An 18,740-nucleotide genomic window follows, 5' to 3' on the forward strand; every position below is an offset into this window, starting at 1 on the left:
CCAGGATGGGCAACACAGTGAGACCCTGTCTTTACAAAATAATTAACTAATTTTAAGAATTAAAAGAATATTTGTAAACTGGCCGGGTGCGGTGGCTCAAGCCTGTAATCCCAGCACTTTGGGAGGCCGAGACGGGTGGATCACGAGGTCAGGAGATCGAGACCATCCTGGCTAACACGGTGAAACCCCGTCTCTACTAAAAAATACAAAAAACTAGCCGGGCGAGGTGGCAGGCGCCTGTAGTCCCAGCTACTCGGGAGGCTGAGACAGGAGAATGGCGTGAACCCGGGAGGCGGAGCTTGCAGTGAGCTGAGATCCGGCCACTGCACTTCAGCCTGGGCGACAGAGCGAGACTCCTTCCAAAAAAAAAAAAAAAGAATATTTGTAAACTATCCATCTATCAAGGGATTAATAATCAAAATATACAAGGAGTTCATGCAACTCAATAGCAAAAATAAACAAATAATTCAATTTAAAAATGGGCAACAGATCTGAATAGACATTTCTCAAAGGAAGATGTATAAGGGTATGGTGGCGCATGCCTGTAGTTTCAGCTACTCATCAGGCTGAGGTGGGAGGATCTCTTAAGCCAGACATTCAAGTTCAACCTGGGCAATATAGCAAGACCCTATCTCTAAAAATAAATAAATGATATACAAATGGCCAACAGGTATATGAAAAGAAATACTCAACATCACTAATCATATCAGGCAAACACAAATCAAACCACAATGAGATATCTCACCCCAGTAAAATGGCTATTATCAAAAAGATCAAAAATAACAAATGCTCAGCACCAGAGGAAAGGTTTAAAAAAAAAAAAAAAAAGGAGAAGAAGCAGCCAGGCGCGGTGTCTCAGGTCTGTAATCCCAGCACTTTGGGAGGCCGAGGCAGGCACATCACAAGTTCGAGACCAGCCTGGCCAAGATGGTGAAACCCTGTCTCTACTAAAAATACAAAAATTAGCCAGGCGTGGTGGCGGGTGCCTATAATCCCAGGGACTCGGGAGGCTGAGGCAGAGAATTGCTTGAATCCAGGAGGCAGAGGTTGCAGTGAGCCGAGATCATGCCATTGCAATCCTGCCTGGGCGAAAGAGCAAGATTCTGTCTCAAAAAAAGAAAAGAAAAGAACAGAACAGATGCTAACAAGGAGAAGAGGAGCACTTCTACCCTGTTGGTGGGAATGTAAAATAGTACAGCCACTGTGGAAAACAGTACAGAGGAGGTTCCTCAAAAACTAAAAAGGGAACCACCAGATGATCTAGCAATTCCACTGCTGGTTATATACCCAAAACAAAGGAAATCAGCATTCCAAAGAGATATCTGCACTTGCATGTTTATTGCAGCATATTCACAATAGCCAACGAAGGAATCTTAACCTAAGACAGTTCATCAATGGATGAATGTATAAAGAAATGTGGGTATTTAAAAAAAGTGACAGAAATGAAAATGTGATATATACATATATATGAATATTATTCAGCCATAATAAAGAATAAACTCCTGCCAGTTGAAGCAACATGGATGAAACTGGAGGATGTTATGTTAAGTGAAATAAGCCAGGCACAGAAAGACAAATATTGCATGTTCTCATTCATATGTGAGGGCTAAAAATTTGATCTTATGGAGGTAGAGAATAGAATCATGGTTACAGAGACCAGGAAGGGTAGGAGGAAGGGGGAATGAAGAGAGGTTAGGTAATGGGTACGAAAATACAGTTAGATAGAAGGAATAATTTCTAATGTTCGATAGAATAGTAGGGTGACCATAGTTAATAATAATTTATCATATATTTCAAAATAGCTAGAAGAGAAGATTTGGAATGTTTTTAACACAGAGAAATGATAAATATGTGAAGTGATAGTCCAATTACCCTGATTTGATCATTACACATTGTATGCGTGTGTCAAAATACCATATGTACTGCATAAATATGTACAACTATTGTGTATAAATAAATAAATAAAAACTAAATCTCAGGATGTTTCTTCAAAAAAGAAAAATCTGTTTCAGGCAGGCATTGGAGGACACGACGACAAATGAGGCACAATCGTTTACACTCAAGGACCTTGCAGTCTGGAAGGTACCCTGAGAAACCTATTCTATAGCCCTATGGAAGACAAGATTTCCTGTTGGCCAGGTGCGGTGGCTCACATCTGTAACCCCAGCACTTTGGGAGGCTGAGGTGGGTGGATCACGAGGTCAGGAGTTCGAGACCCCCCTGGGCAATATGGTGAAACCCCATCTCTACTAAAAAATACAAAAATTAGCTGGGCATGGTGGTGTGCACCTGTAGTCCCAGCTACTCAAGAGACTGAGGCAGGTGAATCGTTTGAACCTGAGAGGAGGAGGTTGCAGTGAGCGGAGATTGTGCCACTGCACTCCAGCCTGGGTAACAGAGTGAGATTCCATCTCAAAAAAAAAAAAAAAAAAAAAAGATTTCCTGTCATTTGCATTCCTTCTTTTACAAATTCATTAATCATGTCAAAATAAAGAAAGTAAAGTTAGCCAGGCGCAGTGGCTCACACCTGTAAGCCTAGCACTTTGAAAAATTAAGGAGTTGGGAAACAGCCTGGGCAACATGTGGAAATCCCATCTCTAACAACAACAACAAAAAAAATTGCTAAACTAGCCAAGCATGGTGACGTGCACCTGTAGTCCCAGCTACTCAAGAGGCTGAGGTGGAAAGATGCCATGAGCCCAGGAGGTGGAGCCATAATCGTGCCGCTGCACTCCAGCCCGGGTGACAGAGTCACACCTTGTCTCAAAAAAATAAATAAATAAAAATAAACTGAATCTGAAAATACACATCTCTAGCAAACTCTCACTTCTAATAATGTGTTTCCTTTATATGACCACATAAATGATACTTTGAAGAATTCTTTCTTGAATCTTGCCCGGAATCAAAACCAATTTCATCAGCATATAATTTGAGAGCTCCAGCTTCTCCTATTAGAAATTGCCTTTGTATTTGTTAATATCCGACCTTGATTTCATTCTCCTTGATTTTCAAATAAAAGAATATCTGTTCATCTACTTATTCAGGGCTCTCTGAGTAAGCTGAGATCTAATTCACGTAGGCCTGATAATTGAAAATTATTTAGATCACTGTACAATTTATATATTCTCACACTTCTCGCCCATTTTGGGCTCCAGTTCCTTCTGACCCACTTTTGTTTTACCTTTTTCAGTATCCAGACCATTTTCTTTGACACAGAAGACAGACTCAAAGGGTTATGCTTCCTCTGTCACTTGTTCACACTACACAGCCCAAGCATCAGACCTAGGTCTTCTTTTGTCTTCTTCAGCTAAATGTGATCTTTTTTTCTTCTGAGATAGAGTCTTACTCTGTCACTCAGGCTGGAGTGCAGTGGTGTGATCTTGGCTCACTCCAATTGCCACCTCCTGGGTTCCAGTGATTCTGCTTCAGCCTCCCGAGTAGCTGGCACTACAGGCACACGCCACCACTCCCGGCTAATTTTTGTATTTTTGGTAGAGACGGGGTTTCACCATGCTGGCCAGGCTGGTCTCAAACTCCTGACCTAAGGTGATCCACACATCTTGGCCTCCCAAAGGGGTGGGATTACAGGCATGGATCACCACGCCTGGCCTAAAAAACTGTTTTATTTGTCGTTAGTGGCTTTGCAATTCTCCCTGCATTTGAGCTGTAGTATTCCTCATGCCATTTTTACAGATTTGTGGAACTCTCTCTATTTATCTTTAGTCACATTTCCTTATTTCTGTCATGCATATATTTTCTATTAATATCCAAACTAATTAGAAAATGCTGCATACTATCACAGTGGCTTTTTCAGACATCTCCTTTTACTCTTCTTCACTAAGGTCCTTTTAAATTATGTGATCAGAATTGACTATTTCAGGGCAACCCAATCCTCTTGATCATGGCACATCTAGCACAGTGCAGAGCAAATAATAGGAACTTACTAAATATTTAATGAATGACAATAAATGAAAGAAAATCTCATTCCAGTGAATTTTTTTTTCTTGAGACCAAGTCTCACTCTGTTGCCCAGGCTGGAGTGCAATGGTGCGATCTTGGCTCACTGCAGCCACTGCCTCCCAGGTTCAAGCAACTCTCCTGCCTCAGCCTCCTGAGTAGCTGGGACTACAGGTGCCCCCCACCATACTCGGCTAATTATTGTATTTTTAGTAGAGACGGAGTTTCACCAGGTTGGCCAGGGTGGTCTCAAACTCCTAACCTCAGGTGATCCACCCACCTTGGCCTCCCAAAGTGCTGGGATTACAGGCGTGAACCGCTGTACGAGGCCATCATTCCAATGAATTATGCCTCTCCTTTCTTTGAACTCATTTTTTCTTTTTTTGAGACAGGGTCTCACTCTGTCATCCAGGCTATAGTGCAGTGGCATGATCATAGCTCACTGAAGCCTTATACTCCTGGGCTCAAGTGATCCTCCCACCTCAGTCTCCTGAGTAGCTGGGACTACAGGTGTGTGCCACCAAGCCCAGATAATTGTTTAAAACTTTTTAAAGAGATGAGGGTCTTGCTATGTTGTCCAGGCTGGCCTGGGACACCTGGTCTAAAGTGACCCTCCCACCTCAGCCACCCAAGTAGCTGGGATTACAGGTGCAAGCCACCCATACCCAGCTCTCCGAATTTTGAAAAATCTGAATGTTTTCATAATCTTCAAGACATAGCTGGCTATTCCTATTATAAAAAAATCACATACAAAAATGAGCCAGGCATGGTGGCATGCGCCTATAGTCCAGCTACTTGGGAGGCTGAGGCAGGAGAATCACTTGAACCTGGGAGGCAGAGGTTGCAGTGAGCCGGGATCGTGCCACTGGCCTAGGCGATGGAGCAAGAGTCTGTCTCAAAAAAAAAAAAAAAAAAAAAATTATGATGGCTGTAGAATCATTTTCTCCCCATGTTCCTGTCACTTTTACTTCAGTGAATTTCAGTTTTTGGTTTTGGGGGTTTTTTTTGTTTGGTTTTTGGGTTTATTTTTGTTTTTTTTTTTTGAGACGGAGTCTGGCCCTGTTGCCCAGGCTGGAGTGCATTGGTGGGATCTCGGCTCACTGCAAGCTCCGCCTCCCAAGTTCAAGCAATTCTCCTGCCTCAGCCTCCCAAGTAGCTGGGACTACAGGCACACACCACCACACCTGGCTAATTTTTGTATTTTTAGTAAAGATGGGGTTTCACTATGTTGGTCAGGCTGGTCTGAACTCCTGACCTCAGGCAATCCATCTGCCTCAGCCTCCCAAAGTGCTGGGATTATAGGCGTGAGCCACCACACCCAGCCATGAATTTCAGTTTTAAAGTACATGCATCTATCTGTGTTTGTCACTAGTGAAGACGTCATTCAGTGCTGTGGGATCCCCTCTGAAAAACTCTTTGGAGGTCAGGAGTCGTGGCTCATTCCTGTAACCCCAGCACTTTAGGAGGCCGAGGTGGGCGGATCACGAGGTCAGGAGATCGAGACCATCCTGGCTAACATGGTGAAACCCTGTATCTACTAAAAACACAAAAAATTAGCCTGGCGTGGCGGCAGGCACCTGTAACCCCAGCTACTTGGGAGGCTGAGGCAGGAGAATGGCCTGAACCCAGGAGGCGGAGCTTGCAGCGAGCCCAGATCACGCCACTGCACTCCATAGCAGTGAGCTATGATCACACCACTGCACTCCAATCCAGGTGAAAGAGTGGGACCCTGTCTCTATTTACAAAATTAAGTTGTGACTAAATGTCGCCATGAACTCACAAGTTCTATTTTTGGGAAAGTTAGGAAAGAAAGACAAATCCCTCTCCCTGCTTCTGCCAGCCTTTGCTGAACATTAGCCCAGCTGTCTCCAGAGGTGCCATGCCTATGCTGTGGGCAAAACCCATCAGGGACCACTTGCAGCCAGCTCTGAGCTCAGAGCCATGAAGACTATGTAGGAGCTTGAAAACGTGATGGGTAATGTCTGGATATTGCTATGCATTTTATTTGCTAGGGAATTAAGGGAACATGAATTCTGCTAATCATTCTCCATCGCTTCCATTCTTCAGTCTCTGTCTCATTGCAATTAAGAGAACCAAAGTGCATACCTGCCCAAGAGGGCAGGGAAACACAATTTAGGTAGCCCTTAAAATTTTATTATGTAATATTAAAGGAAGTTAGGGTTACTAATTGTTCCAAAATTGTATGTTTTTCCACCTTGTATATAACTTCGATATTTTAGATGAAATTCCTAAAAACATAGCCTTATTTCAATGCCAGAGATAAGTCCTTTATAACATTTTTTAATTTCAATAGCTTTAGGGGTACAAGTGGTTTCTGGTTACATGGATTAATTGTGGAATGGTGAAGTCTAGATGTTTAGTGCACAGGTCACCTGAATAGTGTACATTGTACCCAATAGGTCATTTTTCATCCCTCACGCGCCTTCAACATCCCCCAATTCTGTCTACAGTGTCCATCTGTATGATGCCATAGATAAATATTGCAATTAAAAATATGTGCTGCTGGCCGGGTACAGAGGCTCACGCCACACCTGTAATCCCAGCACTTTGGGAGGCCGAGATGGGTGGATCACCTAAGTTAAGGAGTTCAAGACCAGCCTGGCCAACATGGTGAAACCCAGGCTCTACTAAAAATACAAAAATTAGCCAGGCGTGGTGGCGGGCACCTATAATCCCAGCTACTCTGGAGGATGAGGCAAGAGAATCGCTTGGACCCAGGAGGCAGAGGTTGCAGTGAGCTGAAATTGCACCAGTACACTCCAGCCTGGGCAACAGAACAAGACTCTGTTAAAAAAAAAAAAAAAAAAGGTGCTGTTATAGTGTATGATTCCATTTACCTGAAATCCCCAGAACAGGTAATCCATAGAGACATAAAGTACATTAGTACTTGTCAGAAGATGGCGGGAGGCTTGCAAGTGACTGAATGAGTATAAGATTTCCTTTTGGTTTAATGTAAATATTCCAGAATTAGGTCATGGTGATGGTTGCACAACATTGTGAATATATTATACTAAAACCGACTGAATTTTACACTTTAAAATGGTTTAAGGCAACCCACTGAATTTTACACTTTAAAATGGTTTAAGGCCTGGCACAGTGGCTCCAGCCTGCAATCCCAGCAATTTGGGAGGCCAAGGCAGGCAGATTGCTTGAGCTCAGGAGTTGGAGACCAGCCTTGGCAACATGGCAAGGCCCCATCACTACAGAAAACACAAAAATTAGCCAGGCATGGTAGCACACACCTGTAGTCCCAGACAATCAGGAGGCTGAGGTGGGAGGATTGCTTGAACCCAGGAGGCAGAGGTTGCGGTGAGCTGAGATCGCATCACGGTACACTAGCCTGGGTGATGGAGTCAGATGTCAAAAAAGAAAGAAAAGAAAAAGGCAAGAAGGAAGGAAGGAAGGAAGGAAGGAAGGAAGGAAGGAAGGAAGGAAGGAAGGGAGGGAGGGAAAGAAAGAAAGAGAAAAGAAAGAAAGAGAAAGAAAGAATGAAAGAAAGAAAGAAGAAAAAGAAAAGGAAGCATGCAAGCAGGCAGAAAGCAAGGAAGCAGGCAGGCTTAATAGTGATTTGTATGTTATGCAAGTTTTTTGTTTTGTTTTGCTTTTTGTCTTTTTGTCGTTTTGTTTTGTTTTTTTTGAGACATGGTCTCGCTCTCACCCAGGCTGGAATGCAGTGGCACAGACACAGCTCACCGCAGCCTCCACCTCCTGGGCTCAAGCGATCCTCCCACCTCAGCCTCCCAAGTAGCTGGAACCATAGGTGCTCACCACCAAGCGTGGATTTTTTTTTTTTTTTTTTTGAGACAAGGTCTCCCCATGTTGCCCAGGCTCCAGGGCTCAAGCGATTCTCCTCTCTCAGCCTTCCAAGGTGCTGGGATTATGGGCGTGAGCCACCACACCCTGCTATGTGATTTTTTATTATCTGTTATGCTCCAATATTTTAAATTTAGTATTGTCAAATGTAAGGGAAAATATAAAGTATCAACTTATATAAATCTGCAGAATAGTGATGTTAAAAAATGACAACTTGACCAAAAGGAGAAATAAAGTGGAAAAATGTGTAAGTTTGGGGCACCCATCTACATTCGGAGACCCCTGTAGCCTGGATCCCCGACCTTACATTTCCAGCATGCTCATACTGCCACCTGGTGGCTATAGATATTCGAAACAGGCAGCGTCCTACATTTAGGACTTGTTTCCATTCCTCACCTATTTCTTTTTCCCTCCAAGCTTGCCCTATTCTGGTTACAAAGGATATGCAAAATAAATTCCTTGATGAGGTTTGAAAACCCAAGTGGTTCAGTGTAGTAAGATCTACTAAGCTACCAAATAGCAACACAGGCTACTCTGGGCCCACTGTGTATGAGGTAGCTCTGCTCCGCAAGGGGCAGAAAAAAAAAAAAAAAAACAGAAACGAAAAGAAAAATAACCAAGCAATATTTTAAATTAGATAAGTGGCAAAGGTAGAATTTCAGGCCCACCATTCATTTCTTTTTCTTTCTTTCTTTCTTTTTTATTTTGAGACAGGGTGTCACTCTGTTGCCCAGGTTGGAGTGCAGTGGCACAATTTCTGCTCACTGCAACCCCTGCCTCCAAGGTTTGGGTGATTCTCCTGCCTCAGCCTCCCAAGAAGCTGGGATTACAGGTGTGAGCCACCACACCCAGCTAATTTTTGTATTTTTATTAGAGATGGGATTTCCCCATGTTGGCCAGGCTGGTCTCAAACTCCTGACCTCAAGTGATCTGCCCACCTCGGCCTCCCAAAGTGCTGGGATTACACGTGTGAGCCACCGTCCTGGGCCAGTTTTTTCAAATAAATATGAGTCTGCTTTGTGCCAGGCACTGTTCCAAATCCTAGGAATATAGCAGAGAATAAAATCAATAAAAATCTTTGCCTTCATGGAGCTTACATTCTTGCTGTGTAGGGCAGAAAATGAATGAACCAGCTGACACCTTGGCTCATACCTGTAGTCCTAGCACTTTGGGAGGCCAAGGCGGGTGGATCACCTGAGGTCAGGAGTTCCAGACCAACCTGGCCAACACGGCGAAAGAGCTTCTCTACTAAAAATACAAAAGTTAGCCAGGCATGGTGGTGCAGGCCTGTAGTCCCAGTCACTCAGGAGGCTGAGGTGGGAAGATCACTTGAATCTGGGAGGCAGAGGCAGCAGTGAACCAAGATCATGCCACTGCACTCCAGCCTGGGCAACAGAGTGAGACTCTGTCTCAAAAAAAAAAAAAAAAAAACCCGTAATCCAGAGTTACGCATATCAACGTGAATGCATCTCATAATCTAAATGTTGTGGAGGGAAAGTCATATCAGAAAACATACTATAGTAAACCAGGTATACAAAATGTTTAAATGTGCAAAGCAACATCTATGTATGTATAGATACACAGACACAGACACACACACACACACACACACACACACATAGATTGCTTAAGGTATATCCCATGAATACACAAGAGTTAAATGTTTAACAACTAGCTTTCTGAAAGAAAGAGGAAAAGAACACTAATTTGTAGATTTGCTGATTTTCATAGTATAAATACTACGCAATTGATTGATGGATTGGTTGTCCTAATGACATCATCAGACATTATCATTCACTACCTAATGAGATCAAAGATTTGTTGAAATCAACCTACTACAGGGAGTGGGCTAAAATGATAGGATGTAGTGCCCAGAAAGTGAAATTCAGATGATGGCAATTATGGCAATGTAGGTGAGGAAGTGACTGTGGTGGAGAGTCATACTCCCCGCAGGAGTGGAATACAATGAACTGAGAGTCCAAGATGTTGGAAGGATCGTCTGTGTGGATGATGAAATCGCCGAGGTTGAAGATGGTTGTGGTGTTAAAGAGAATGACGATGAAAGGAGTGGAAATCTACAGATGACTGCATTAAGGAGAGGTGGTGAGTGATAACGTCTGAGGATGTAAAATTCAAAGTTAAGCTGGGCTTTTTTAAGGATTTAGGGAGGAAGAATTGTTTGCAAGCAGCAATGAGAAAGGAAGAAGACTCCCACTCCACCTCCAAACCCAGTGGTACGAGAAAACACAGATGATCTGAGAGATCTAAAGAGGAAGCAGTACCTACAGAAAAGAGTCAGGGTTTCTCAATTTGGCCATTGACATCTGAGTCTGACACTCCTTTGCTGTGAGGGGCCATCCTGTACATTGTCATTGTAGGGTGTTTAGCAGCATCCCTGGCCTCTTCCCACTAGATGTCAGTAGCACCATCTCCGGTTGTGACAACTAAAAATACCTCCAAACATTGCCAAATGTGCTCTGGGGAGGTGGGCAAAATTGCTTCCAGGTGAGAATCTCTGAGCTACAGCAAGGTGAATGAACTATTTAAAGAGGAGATAGAGGACACAGGGGGTTTTGCTGATGATTAACCACGAGTCTCAGCAAAGTGGAAAAGTTGAGAATAAATTAAGCAGAGAGGTCTTTTCTACACCCCCCAGATGGTATCATTTTGGCGACTGACAGACCAAAGTCAGTCCTACCAAAGTGTTTAAAGATACTGTGAATTTTCTCTGTGCTCTGCAAGGGTACCTCTGCTCCTGAAGTTGCTTCTTTTTTTTTTTTTCTTTCCCTTTTTTAGATTCCACATGTAAGTAGTGAGATCATGCAGTACTTTTCTTTATTTATCTGGCTTATTTCACTTAATATAATGCCCTCTAGTTTCATCTGTGTTGTGGCAAATGGCAGGATTTCCTTTCCTATAGCTGAATAATATTCCACTGTGTGTGTGTGTGTGTGTGTGTGTGTGTGTGTGTGTGTGTGTGTGTGTCTCACAGTTTCAGTTTCTTTATCCATTCATCTATTGATGGACGCCAAGGTGGTTTCCATATCTTCACTATTTTTTTTTTTTTTTTTTTGAGACGGAGTTTTTTACTCTTGTCAATCAGGCTGGAGTGCAATGGCGCGATCTCAGTTCACTGCAACCTCCACCTCCCAGGTTCAAGCAATTCTCCTGACCCAGCCTCCCAAGTGGCTGGGATTACAGGCACCCACCACCACATCTGGCTAATTTTTTTTCTTTTTTGTATTTTTAATAGAGATGGGGTTTCGCCATGTTGGCCAGGCTGGTCTCGAACTCCTGACCTCAGGTGATCTACCCGCCTGAGCCTCCCAAAGTGCTGGAATTACAGGCGTGAGCCACTGCGCCAGGCCTGGCTATTGTTAATAGTACTGCAATGAACATGGCAATGAACATGGGAATGCAGATATCTTTACTAGGTGGTGATTTCATTTCCTTTGGCTATGTATACCCAGCAAAGGGATTGCTGGGCCATCTGGTAATTCTATTTTTAATTTCTTTAGAAACTTCCATATCGGCCGGGCGCAGTGGCTCATGCCTATAATCCCAGCACTTTGGGAGGCCAAGGCAGGCAGATCACCTGAAGTCAGGAGGTCAAAGTCAGTCTGGCCAACATGGTGAAACCGTGTCTCTACTAAAAATACAAAAATTAGCAGGGCGTGGTGGCAGGCGCCTGTAATCCCAGCTACTCCGCAGGCTGAGGCAGGAGAATCGCTTGAACCCAGGAGGCGGAGGCTGCAGTGAGCTGAGAGTGCACCACTGCACTCCAGCCTGGGAAACAGAGTAAGACCCAAAAGGCCATGCATTCGGAGCTTCTGTATAGCATGCGAAGGTTCCTGGAGGGTGGTACACCTGGAGAGGGCATAGAAGCTTCCAGCCCCTTCCCACATGTCCTCGCCTATGTATCTCATCATCTGTATCCTTTGTAATATCCTTTATAATAAACTGGTAAATGAGACCAGCTGCTAAGGTTGCAGTGAGCCGAGATCACGCCCTGCACTCCAGGCTGGTCTACAGAGCAAGACTCTGTCTCAAAACAAAAACAAAATGTGGCCTTTTTTTTTAACTTGAAGTTCTTGGCTCAAGCTTCATTGCTCTCTTCATTTGTTCCTTTTTTAGAATTCCATCCTCCTAGACGGGGCCAGAGTCCTAGTTGTACAGGTGGGAGGAGCAGGTGCTACGCCCATCGTACTAATTGGTGGTGAGGCAGCACAGTATGAAGTGGCCCACACTGTGTTTGGAGATGAAACTAGAGGGCCCTTGCTTATCCAGCTGGTCTCATTTACCAGTTTATTATAAAGGATATTACAAAGGATACAGATGACGAGATACATAGGATAAGACATGTGGGAAGGGGCTGGAAGCTTCTATGCCCTCTCCAGGTGCATCACCCTCCAGGAACCTTCACGCAGTATCCAGAAGTTCCCATTGTATGGCCTTTTGTGTCTGGCTTCTTTCGCTTGGCATAATGTTTTCAAGGTTCATCCAAGTTGGACCATGTAACAGTATTTCATTTCTTTTTATGACTAAATAGTATTCCATTGTATGGACATATCACACTTTTTATCCATGCATCAGCTGATAAACATTTGAAATGTTTCAACTTTTTGGCTATCATGAACAATGCTGCTATGTACATTTGTGTACAAGTTTTCATGTGAACGAACATATGTTTCCCTTCAGTATATACCTAGGAGTGGGATTGCTGGGTTATACAGTAATTCTCTGTTTAACTTTTTGAGGAACTGTCCATCTGCTTTCCAGAGCAGGTGCACCAGCTTACATTCCCACTAGCAGTGTATGAAGATTCCAATTTCTCCATATCCTTTTCAACACCTGTCATTGATTGTTCTTTTTTCAACATTATAGTAGCCATCTTAGCAGGTGTAAAGTGATATATCATTGTGGTTTTAATTTGCATTTCTCTAAGACTCATGATGTTGAGCATCTTTTCATAGGCTCGTATGCTCATTAGCCATTTATATATCATCTTGCTTTTTTTTTCTTTAAGAGACAGGGTCTCCTTCTGTCACCCAGGCTGGAGTGCAGTGGTGCCATTGTAGCTCACTGCAGCCTCCAATTCCTGGGCCCAAGCCATCCCCCACCTCAGCCTCCCACAGTAGCTAGGACTATGGCCCCACACCAACATGCCCAGCTAATTACAAAAAAAATCATGTCATGCTTATAATTCTAGCACTTTGGGAGGCTGAAGTGGGAGGATTGCTTGAGGCCAGGAGTTGCAGGCTGCAGCAGGCTATGAGGTGACAGAGCAAGCCCCTGTGCCCCCAAAACACCAAAAAACAAAAACAAAACAAGAAACTAACACAAAAAGTTTTACAGCAACAAAAGCAAACAATTTTTTTAAATTAAATAAAAAATGAAAAAAAAAAACCCAACAATTAGAAAATGAACAAAGGACTTCAGTAGATTTCTCCCTACGGAAGAGATATAGCCCGGGTATGGTGGCTCATGACTGTAATCACAGCACTTTGGGAGGGGAAGATAGGAGAATCACTTGAGGCCAGAAGTTTGAGATTAGCCTAAGCAATATAGTAAGACCCTGTCTCTATAAAAAATAAAATAAATAATAATATAATAAATAAATAAGAAGTAAAAAAATTTTTTTTTGAAAGAAGGAGTCTCACTATGTTGCCCAGGCTTATTTTTTCTTTTTCTTTTTCTTTTTTTTTTTTCTTTTTGAGACGGAGTCTCGCTCTGTTGCCCAGGCTGGAGTGCAGTGACAAGATCATGGCTCACTGCAGGCTCCGCCTCCCAGGTTGACACCATTCTCCTGCTTCAGCCTCCTGAGTAGCTGGGACTACAGGCGTCCGCCACCACACCCGGCTAATTTGTGTATTTTTAGTAGAAACAGGGTTTCACCATGTTAGCCAGGATGGTCTCGATCTCCTGACCTTGTGATCCGCCCGCCTCAGCCTCCCAAAGTGCTGGGATTACAGGCATAGGCCACTGGGACCGGTTGCTTGTTTTTTCTTAAACTGTAAGAGTTATTTATTTATTCTGAATACTAGACCCTTATTAGACATATGATTTCTAAATATTTCTCCTTTTCAGTGGGTTGTTTTTTCACTCTGTTGATATTATCCTTTAATGCAAAAAAAGTTGTAAATTTTGGTGTTCGAATTCACCTATCTTTTCTTTAATTGTGGTTGATCTTTCTCACTTTCAGTGTTGAGATCTAGTTCCTAAGAACTGGCTAAATGCTACAGGTTAATTTCATTGTGTTCTACTCTGAGTGCTTGAGGTGATAAAATGTTTGTTGGCTGGTTGTTTTTTTTTTTCTTTTGAGACAGGGTCTCGTTCTGTCAGACAGGCTGGAGTGCAGTGGCGCAAACACTGCTCACTGCAGCCTTGACCTCCTGGGCTCAAGCGATCCTCCTGCCTCAGCCTCCTATGTAGAGGGGACACAAGCATGCACCACCACACCTAGCTAATTTTTTAAATTTTTTAGAGACAGGGTCCCACTTTGTTGCCCAGGTTGGTCTCAAACTCCTGGGCTCAAGCAGTCCTCCTACCTCAGCTTTACAAAGTGCTGAGATTACAGGTTTGAGGTACTGGGGAGGCCACAAAATATATTTTTGGCTGAGCACGACAGCTCATGCCTGTAATCTCAGCACTTTGAGAGGCTGAGGCCGGGGGTGGGTCACTTGAGGTCAGGAGTTCAACACCAGCCTCACCAACATGGCGAAACCCTGTCTCTACCAAAAATACAAACATTAGCTGAGCATGGTAGCATGTGCCTGTAATCCCAGCTACTCGAGAGGCTGAGGCACGAGAATAACTTGAACTCAGGAGGAGAGGTTGCAATTAGCAGAGATTGTGCCACTGCACTCCAGCCTGGGAGACAGAGCCAGACTCTATCTCAAAAAATAACAGTAATAATACTAAAAAGAAGAGATAGCTCATGCCTATAACCCTAGTGCTTTGGGCATTCCCACATCCACTACTTTGGGTTTAATAAATTTGCTAGAGCAGCTCACAAAACTCAAAGAAACATTACAAAATATATGGTATGGAGGAAGGGGTGTGGAGCTTCCATGCCCTACCAGGGGGAGCCACCCTCCAGGAACCTCCAAGTATTAGCTATCTGAAAACTCTGTGAACCCAGTCCTCCTGGGTTTTTATGGACAACTATTTGGAAATGTGATTGGCCTCTCTGGAATGAGGGTCTTATGACCCACAATCAGAAAGGCAGGGGAAGAGTATTGAGTCCTGCCTTGGGTCAAGTGAAAGGAGCACAGAAGAAGGTCAAAGAGATTCTTTCCTGAGGCCTGCAAGAAGCCTAACACAACCAACATTATAACACAAGACTGTAACAGGGCCTATGGGGAGTTACCAGCCAGGAACCTGGACGAAAATGGATATGAGATATCATAACACCACAGTATATAAGTGGAAAGGTACTCTAAGTGAGAATCCCTTTCAAATTGAAAAGCTTCATATTCCTCCTTTGGAGCTGTTTTACAAACACCTTATTCTGAAATTGGCAATTAAAATAATTAAGCATTTATCATTTCCAGCAGGAACTGTATTTTGCATGTCATCCTAGCCAAAAGGCTGAGAAGCGATGGAACTGTATTTCAAAATAGTCAAATAACCTGTAGCTGATGGAAAAAGCTCTTAAAAAACAAAACAAAACAAAAAACTATTGAGCAGAGAGAGGAAGTGGGCAGGAAACAAAACAAAGAAAAACGAAACTATTTACTAGAAGATTGCCAGCTGGTGAAAAGAGGGACAAGATAGAATTGGAAAGTCCACATTTTGAATAGAATGGCTGATTCAGGCAAAGATTTTTCAATGGATGCCAAACCCACTGAATGAAGGGTTGATGGGCAACTGGATATTCAGGTGGTGTGGAGGTATCTCTCTCTGCTTGCTAGTCAAAAGGGAAGAATGCACATGTGCAGATGTATACACGTTTAAAGCAAAAGCTCAAGCTGCATACATTAAAAAAAACAAAAACAAAAACCACCGCTGTGAGACAATGACCTTCTTGGGTTGGCCTGGTGCATTGTGAAATCATTAATATAAACTGTTCATTCTATCTGTTTTTACTTTAATGCAAGAGTTTGTACAATATCAACACTTCAGTTCTTGGTTAAAACAAGTAACTTTTGAGTGACTGGAGACTAAACTTAGGTCTGCTCATTTGAGCTCTTTATCTGTGATGATAGTGGCTTGTTGGGAGGCACAAGAGCCTAATGGTTAAGAGTGTTAATCTACCCAAGTTTAAACCCCAGTTCTGCTTTATGCCAGCTGTCTGACTCACCTGGTTGCTTTACCACTCTCAGCTTCAGCCTTAAAAATCTATAAAATGGCCGGGCGCTGTGGCTCATACCTGTAATCCCAGCACTTTGGGAGGCTGAGGTGGGCAGATCACAAAGTCAGGAGATCGTGACCATCCTGGCTAACACAGTGAAACCCCGTCTCTACTAAAAATACAAAAAATTAGCCAGGCGTGGTGGCGGGCGCCTGGAGTCCCAGCTACTCAGGAGGCTGAGGCAGGATCATGGCGTGAACCCGGGAGGCACAGCTGGCAGTGAGCTGTGATCACATGAGCCACTGCACTCCAACCTGGGCAACAGACCAAGACTCCATCTCAAAAAAAAAAAAAATATCTATAAAATGGAGGCAGTTGAGCCACGTGGCACACACCTGTAGCCCCAGCTACTTGGGAGTCTAAAGCAAGAGGATCAGTCGAGCCCAGGACTTCCATGCTTCAGTTTGCTATGATTGCACCTGTGAATAGCCACCACACTCCAGACTGGGCAACATAGCAAGATCCCATCTCTTAATAAATAAATAAATGAAAAAAATGGAGGCAATAATATTATCTAATCTTTAGGTTGTAATACACAAGTTAAACTTTTTAGAATACGTAGCCCAGGCCAGGCGCAGTGGCTCATGCCTGTAATCCCAGCACTTTGGGAGGCAGAGGCGGGTGGATCACCTGAGGTCAGGAGTTCAAGACCAGCCTGGCCAACATGGCGAAACCTCATCTATACTAAAAATACAAAAATTAGCCAGGCGTGGTGGTGGGTGCCTGTAATCTGAGGCAGGAGAACCACCTGAACCCAGTAGGCCAAGGTTGCAGTGAGCTGAGATGGCGCCACTACGTTCCACCCTGGGTGACAGAGCAAGACTCTGTCTCTAAATAAATAAATAAATAAATAAATAAAAATAGTTCAGTGCCTGAAGCATGGTGAAGACTCAATGGTACTCTTACTGCCACATGACTTTGTGTGGGCAACTTATGACTTCTGCTTCTGTAAAACCAAGTAATTAGATTATCTCTAAGTTTGTTTCCATCTCTCTCTTTTTTTAACAGTTTTTTTCAAATTTTTTATTTATATAGTTTTTGGGGAACAGGTGGTTTTTGATACTTAGGTAAGTTCTTTAGTGGTGATTTCTGAGATTTTTATGCATCCAATACCAGAGCAGTGTACACTGTATCCAATGTCCATCTCTTATTGGTGCAGGTGACTTTCCTTTTCTGAGTCTTCCTTTCTGCATATAAAATGAGGGAACTGGAGACACCTCTTATTTCTAATATTGCTCCTCATGCAGGATCCTCTCCTAAACTCCCAGTAAGATATGAATAAGGAGAGTTAGCCTCAAATACTCTAACACTCCTCACATGCCAAAAGTGAGAGATTGGGCTTGGGGAGAGGAAAGATACTTCACACACTCACATTTTCAATTTCTCCCAAGGAGCCAGGCATGGTGGCTCACTCCTATAATCCCAGCACTTTGGGAAGCCAAGGCAGGATCACGTGAGTTCAGGAATTGAAGACCAGCATGAGTAATATGGTGAGACCTCATCTCTGCTTAAAAAATAAAAAGAAAGCTGGGCACGGTGGCTCACGCCTATAATCCCAGCACTTTGGGAGGCTGAGGCAGGCAGATCATCTGAGGTCGGGAGTTCGAGACCAGCCTGACCAACATAGAGAAACCCCGTTTTTACTAAAAGTACCAAAAAACTTAGTTGGGAGTGGTGACGCATGCCTGTAATCCCAGCTACTCAGGAGGCTGAGGCAGGAGAATTGCTTGAACCTGGGAGGTGGAGGTTGCAGTGAGCTGAGATCACGCCATTTCACTCCAGCCTGGGCAACAAGAGCAAAATTCCGTCTCAAAAAAAAAAAAAAAAAAAGAAAGAAAGAAAGAAAGAAAGAAAGAAAAAGAAAAAGAAAAAAAATTAGCTGGGTGTGGTAGCACATGCCTGTAGTCTCAGCAGCTCTGGAAGCTAAGGTGGGAGAATCAGCCTGGGCAATGGAGTGAGAACTTGTCTCGAAAATAAATAAAACAAAATAAGATTTTTAAAATGAATTGTGGCTACTAAGCAATGAGACTTACTTAAAAATATATAGGAAGGGGGACTTGCCCAATCAGACATAAAAATTTGAGCTGGGCGTGGTGGCTCACACCTGTAATCCCAGCACTTTGGGAGGCTGAGGCGGGTGGATCATGAAGTCAAGAGATTGAGACCAGCCTGACCAACATGGTGAAGCCCTGTCTTTACTAAAATTACAAAAAATTAGCTGGGCATGGTGGTGAGCACCTGTAGTCTCAGATACTCGGGAGGCTGAGGCAGGAGGATCGATTGAAACCGGGAGGCGGAGGTTGCAGTGAGTCAAGATTGCGCCACTGCACTCCAGCCTGGTGACAGAGTGAGACTCCATCTCAAACAAAAAAACAAACAAAAATTTGAAAGCCTCTGTATTAAAACAGTGTGGCACTACTGGTGCATGACTAGGGAAACAGAACACCCAAAAATGGACTCAACTCCATAAGAAAATGTAGTATATGATAAAGGTGACATCTAAAAAGCAAAGATGGGCTTTTTAATGCTGGGATCACAGGGTAGCCATTTGGAGAAGGTAAAATTAGATCTATAGTTCACATCATACATAAGAATA

This window comes from Macaca fascicularis, chromosome 3 (genome assembly GCF_037993035.2).
Source record: "Macaca fascicularis isolate 582-1 chromosome 3, T2T-MFA8v1.1".
Classification (NCBI taxonomy): domain Eukaryota; kingdom Metazoa; phylum Chordata; class Mammalia; order Primates; family Cercopithecidae; genus Macaca; species Macaca fascicularis.